The sequence below is a fragment of the Oryx dammah genome, unplaced genomic scaffold (genome assembly GCF_014754425.2).
Source record: "Oryx dammah isolate SB20612 unplaced genomic scaffold, SCBI_Odam_1.1 HiC_scaffold_9, whole genome shotgun sequence".
Taxonomy (NCBI): Eukaryota; Metazoa; Chordata; class Mammalia; order Artiodactyla; family Bovidae; genus Oryx; species Oryx dammah.
Window position 1 is genome coordinate 14,192,201 of NW_024070193.1, and position 6,742 is coordinate 14,198,942.

The 6,742-nt window shown below is 39.5% G+C and overlaps 1 protein-coding gene across 2 annotated transcripts in view; it reads left to right on the forward strand.

Annotated features, from left to right (window-relative positions):
* Positions 1 to 6,742, forward strand: part of CACNA2D3 (calcium voltage-gated channel auxiliary subunit alpha2delta 3) — an 874,546-nt gene that overhangs the window by 566,235 nt on the left and 301,569 nt on the right. The gene's annotated exons all lie outside the window — the stretch shown is intronic.

Sequence of the window (6,742 nt, forward strand, 5' to 3'; positions counted from 1 at the left end):
TTATTTCCTAGCATTTTGCAACTTCAAAATTCTCTACTTAATGTTTCAAATTCTTTTCAGCTCTTTTTGCTTTGTTTCGTGGAGTCTTATCTAACACATGCACAGTTTAGGAATTAGCAAATGCTTTGTTATGCTCAGTCGTTCCATAGTGTCCTACTCTTTGCAATCCCATGGACTATGGGCCACCAAGCTTCTCTGTCCATGGGATTTCCAGACCAAGAACATTATAGTGAGTTGCCATTTCCTTCTTCAGCAAGTGCTTTAATTCAAGAGAAATTTCCTGCTGAATATGTAATTACTTCTCTAGGATCTCCTTTTCTTTGAGGTTTTTTCCCTTATGTTATGACTTTCTCTGTAGTGTTAATGCTCAGTCATGTCCTATTCTTTGAGACCCCATGGACTGTAGCCCTCCAGACTCATGTGTCCATGGAATTTTCCAGGCAAGAATCCTGAAGTGAGTAGCCATTCTCCTCTCCAGAGGAGAATCTTCCCAACCTAGGGATTGAACCTGAGTTTTCTTCATTGCAGGCAGATTCTTTACCATTTGAGCCACTGCTGCTGCTGCTGCTGCTAAGTCGCTTCAGTCGTGTCCAACTCTGTGCAACCCCACAGACGGCAGCCCACCAGGCTCTGCCGTCTCTGGGATTCTCCAGGAAGAACACTGGAGTGGGTTGCCATCTCCTTCTCCAGTGCATGAAAGTGAAAAGTGAAAGTGAAGTTGCTCAGTCCTGTCTGACTGTTACTGACCCCAGCCTACCAGGCTCCTCCGCAGCCTACCAGGTTTCTCTGTCCATAGGATTTTCCAGGCAAGAGTACTGGAGTGGCTTGCCATTGCCTTCTGTGTCTGAGCCACTAGGAAAGCCCAAGAATATTGGAATGGGTAGCTTATCGCTTCTCCAGGGGATCTTCCTGACTCAGGAATTGAACCAGGGTCTTCTGCATTGCAGCTGGAGTCTTTACCACTGAGCTGCCAGGGCAGCTCAAAGTGTTAAGTCACTCAGTTGTATCCAACTCTTTGTGACTCCATGGACTGTAGTCTGCCATGCTTCTCTGTCCATGGGATTCTCCAGACAAGAATACTGGAGTGGGTTGTCATGACCTCTTTCAGGGTATGTTCTGGACCCAGTGATCAAACCTGGGTCTCCTGCATTACAGGCACATTCTTTACCATCTGAGCCACCAGGGAAGCTCGAAAAGAGAGACTTCCCTGATCCAGAAGTGAATCTGGGACACGGTGGTGAAAGTGCTGAATCCTGGCCACTAGACCTGAACCTAGTTTTGCTTGGTGAGGCTGCCCCTAACTCTGGGTTTCTCTTTTCTGTTTGGCTTACACGCCCTGCTCCATGAATTGGGAAGTACCTTGATGAGAGAAATGGCAGTGAATATAGAACTTTGCTCCATGTAGTTCTCTTCACTCTAGGATCTAGTACATTCAAGTCCTAGTTTCCACCTTTTTTCCTCTGATGTCTCCAGATGTTTGTTTGTAATTTATGCTATCTTAGTAGATGTTCTCAGGGTTAGGATTCATCTTACAGTAGCTAGTTTATCATAGCTAGAAATAGAATTTCCCCAGTTAACACTTTCTTTTTAATTTAAAAGTTGTAAAAGTTCTTTCATTCACAAAGCTGTACTCAATCTGCTATTGGTATTTGATTATGTACAGAGTTACAAAGTAGTGGTGAGCATACAGAGGCAGCTTTCTTAATGAAATGCTCAGCACAGAGATACCTGCTCCTTCAATTCATATTTTATTGGTAGGAATATTGCCTTTATCTCAATACAGTCCTGAGTTACTTCTTCCTAAAATATGAAGTTCTATGAATGCTAATCTTAAAGGTGCTCTACGTCTTTAAAATTAATAGAAGCTTCATTTTTTTAAACTGTGTGTAGGCAGCTTAGGAAAGCTTTGAAAGCCCCAGTTTTCACTTGAAAACAAATTTGCTTCATAGTCTTAGCATATTAAATGCATAGACCAGGACTTCCCTGATGGTCTGGTGGCTAAGACTCCCTGCTGTCGATGTAGTGGGCCTGGGTTTGATCCTGATCAGGGAACTAGATCCTACATGCCACAACTCAGTTTGCATGCTGCAACTAAAGATTGGCACAACCAAATTAACAAAAAACAAATGTTAAAAAAATGTGTAGGTCAGCATCTTTAACACTTACGCATTCAGGTTTGCTATTCTAGATATTGAGAGTAAGTAATGAACAACATCCTTTGGGGGGATTGAAATTTGAAATTTCCTGTGAAATCCACACTACGAGCACCATCATCGAACACATTTGCAGAACACTGTGTTAGACTAGTTTCTGTGGACATCTGTTGACCTTATTTCTGCTTCCAGTGGTTACTGACTATTTTCAAAGGCTAGCAGGAATATGTAGATATGAACGAGTATATAATAGCTATGGTTATTTTGGAGTGTTTTGTTTCCTCCAAGGAATATATCAGGTTGAAACAGTATATATAACTTAGCACAGTGAGTCTGACTCTTAGCTATGCACTGTCACACTTTTTAACAAGCATTGCTGCATTACTGAAATACAGTTAATATAAGTTCTATTTAAACACATCTTTTGGTTTGATTTTCTAAATTGAAACTGTCAAGAGATCAAATAACAGTGTCATTATATCAAAAGATAGGGAACTATGCTTTAAACAGTATCAGTGCATTTGATCTGTCATAGAGAACTAAGTTGGCAATTATCCTAAGAGTCAAATCAGCAAAAAAATAATCTGAAGAGTCAAATTAGTGAGTGCATGTAAATCTGTCCTGTGGTTTTATGTAGCTATACATCTAAATGACTGCATATATAGACATACATACACCTGTGTATACATACTTTGTTTTCACATTCCTAAACTGGCTCTTAGATAATTAGGAAAGACACACCTTTTTGCAAGTCATACTGCTTTTTGAAATGGACACATAGAATTTCTGTCATTAATACTATCCATTGTTCTCTTCCTGTTACCAGTGTGGATAAATGACACTTGATTTTGTCTTTCTAATTTAGCAAGTTTGCCTGACCCCATATATCATATCCATTTATTAAGACTCTATTAGCTCCCAGAGTTATTGAGGACTGCTTTTGCGTTTATGCTGTAAGTTGTCAAAGGCAAGATAGAAATGTAAATATGCTTTTTTATGTCACAATCATGACTTCCTCTGCTCTTTCTTCAGGGTCACACTGTGTGTGCTGACTTTGCATTTCATCTAGAACTTGTCCAGGGCTCAGAGTGGCCCTAGAAGAATCAGAAGTGTCACGCTGAGAGTAACAGTGAAGGATTTTTAGAAAATCCTGTCTTTTGATGGGGAGTGTGACTTGTGTCCTAGGGAAATAACTGCAAAACCCCACATCCCCAAATTTTTTGGTGCAAGATCCAGAACTCTGTGACTGTAAAAATGGCCAAGTCCTCAGATTATAGATGAGGAGGCAGAACTATAAAGGCAGGTGATGTCTTCCGTGGAGACACTCTTGTATACAGGCAAACATTTTGGTATACGCAAAAGTCTATGTGGCAATGGCATGGATCAAAACATTGCTGTGTAATTGCAGCTGACTTTGTACTGGGTTCTTTCAGTGTCAAGGCTCTTTCTTTTTCCTTCTGAAAGCAGCATTTTCTGTCTTATCTTCATTTAGGTCTATATTTCCTTAAGTTCAAATGTCCCCATTCTGTTTTTCAAATCTCATTTGTTGCCATTTTCTCTTACATAGAGAGGAAGTATTATGTTTAGGCTACGTGTTTAAGGGTGAAAAGTGTTTATAAAATCTTCATCTGTTTCCTCTGAGCCTGATCTATTTGATGACATCATTCTGTAATTTTACTTGATTTGGACAATGCAAAGTGCATAGGTAGAATGTTCAGGACAGTAAACAGAACGTGTTTTTGTCATTAGCCAGAGAACCCAGGCTATAGCTTGTAATTCTTTTTTTAAAAAATACATTTACAAAGGCAGGTGATGTCTAAATCCAACCAGAGAATGTGGTCATAACTGATACATTTTTTGGGGGGGTGTTTCATTACACTGAATGCTGTGTATGGTTCAATCATGAATCTGGATGGAGGTTCAGTCTTTGAACACTGTGTTAACAGTTTTGATTTGGACTAGGTCATTGATAATATCAACGATCAGGGGTTTTGGAGACATTTGAATAAAATCTCTTAGTGTTTGGAATTTTGAGACAGTGATAGATGGTCATATTAGTTTCATGTTAACAAACGATGAACATATACATGGGTCACTTCCCCTCATTCTTCGTTCTTATTTTTTACTGCTCTCCCATGATGTCACATTTTTTTCTAAATTGGTTATTCAGGGGCCTACTTAAAACTGCCCAAATGACTGAGTACTTCAGTTTGAAATACTTTTCATAGCGGCAGTTGGGGCATCATTTCCTGTGACCTCCATGTCTTGGTCATCCGAGCTTTGTTTGACCCTTCAAATAATAAAGAGGTCAGAGCATAGAAGAGAGAATCTTACTGAACATTTATGAAATGTCAAAGTTGAACAAATGTATGATGTTTAATTTCAGTAAGAATAAAAGCTTGAACTGACTTGTATGAAAACATCAAGGGAAGTAAAACCTTTTAGACCTTCCAAAAGTGGGAACTCACTGGTTCTCCCACTGTAATGCTTAGGGACTCATCCTGGTGGAAAAATATCATCTGGTCAAAACTTACTGTTTCTGTCATACTATGTGGCACACTTGCACCTTGAGGGTCCTGGTCCAATAAAAGAGTTAATCCAAGTGCTGAACACTGTTTAGCTGTCTTGGGACATTTGTTCTCTCTTCATGGATTTAGTAATTTTAATGTAAACAGGCACCCCAGCAGCTGTGTCCCCTTAAGCATATTTTATTTAGCAGCTGAGTTATCCACGTCACTTGGCAGCTATAGATTTTCAATTTTTCCTTGTGCCAAGAGGGCAGCTGGAATAATTTGAGTACTCATTAATTTGGGAGAAATATGAGCTGTGTACTGCAGACAACATGAGTCTTCTGTATGGTGTTGTACCAGGATAAGCAGATCAGAGTAGAAGCAATTTGCCCTATCCCATAGGGGCCCTCGGATTTTAATAAGCTGGTTATGAAAATTCTATTTCTTTGCAATTTGAAGCATCTAATTAGAGCCCGTAATTTCTCTCTTATAACGAGAGTGGATGAAGGTTAACGTTAGGCCTCCCGGGTCCTTTCACATTCATTTACAGTGAGAAATCAGGTAACAGTTGTAGCTAATTAGAACAGGGAATTAAATATTTAGTCCATCTTGATTTAACTTGGAGAACACATGCATGTTTTTGGGGTATGGAAAATGATAAAGAGAAGTGAAATTTAATTTTTAATCAAAGATAAACTTAAAGGCAGTATAATAATTTTAACACTGATGATCCTAAGCCGACAGCCAGAGTGGCAATTGCCTCTAGCCGTCTGAACTGTCAAGATAAAGGAAGATGATGTCGATTTAATTTCATCACTCAACATGTTTCTCAAGTTCAAACAACTGGGATTTATGCCATCTGTGTAAAATACAAAGAATTCCATGATTTCTATCATATCAGTGACATAACAAAACCACCTTTTGGATGTTTCAGAATTTGGATTTTGAGTTTGAATGAGTATGTATTTGGTAACCATCCTAAGGAGATATATCATTCCTAGGCATTTCTTTTAAGAAAGGACGCTTGTCTAATAAAATTGCTCCCTGAGAGGAAATCTATGAGGCAGGACCCCTGTGGAAATGGGACTGCATTATGTGGAATAAAGTCTGACTTTGCCATAAACTGATAGTGAAACTCCTACATGCTGAAGACAATAAGTCATTCTTCTCTTGTCATAACCTGATCCAAATTATCTTCCTAAAGTTAGATTCAATTAAGTCAGGACGTGCATATCTAAAAGAAATCCCTCAGATCCAATCCCATGATTGATCTTTTCTGCAGGGCCTGACACAAGGGCAAAGCGTCTTGAGAGTGCACTCCGTTCATAGGATAGCTCCCAGGACTCCTGTAACTTACCCAGAAGCAAGCTGTTAGGATGCCAGAATACTGTGGAAGGGTGACCGTGAGGGGAAATGATGAGAAGTCTTTGAAAAATAGAAAGATTCCAAAGAATAACTCTACGGCAGCATTTCTCTAACTTTTCTAGGGAGGTGATTTATCATGGCCGGTGAATCCCATCACAACTGTGGTTATTTCATCTGGGTGATGCTTGAAACATCTTTGCAGATTTGTATAAAATAAATGGCAGCTCTCAAAGACCATCTTATTTTGCTACATTGGCTTCCAGTTGCCAGTTATTATAAAATGGTTTCTGATGGCAATAATCCTTTGAAAATCGCCTGTTATTGGGGATAATAGCTGGTTGTCAGAGCATTAACCACTCTCGACTTCTCTTTGGGCTATTACATAACAAAAGAATGAACTGGTGGTGAGTCTGCCAGGTGTATTAAATTATATCATGCATTATAAAAGTTCTTTGATGGGGATTAGCATCCAGAAAAGACCATCAGACATTGCCAAACTCATTATCTGCTGAGGCAGGAGTCTGGCCTCAGGCCTGGGCATGCAAGGCTGGGGTTGTAACTATTATAAGGACTGGGTCCAGTCCTTCTCCGCCCTAGTATGAGATGGACAAATAGCCCACCAGCATTTCTTCTCTGTTTTCCACGTCTAAAGAAAATCGAAGTATACTCCTTTAACCATGGTCAGCTTCAAAGCTGTATTAACATATTTATTCA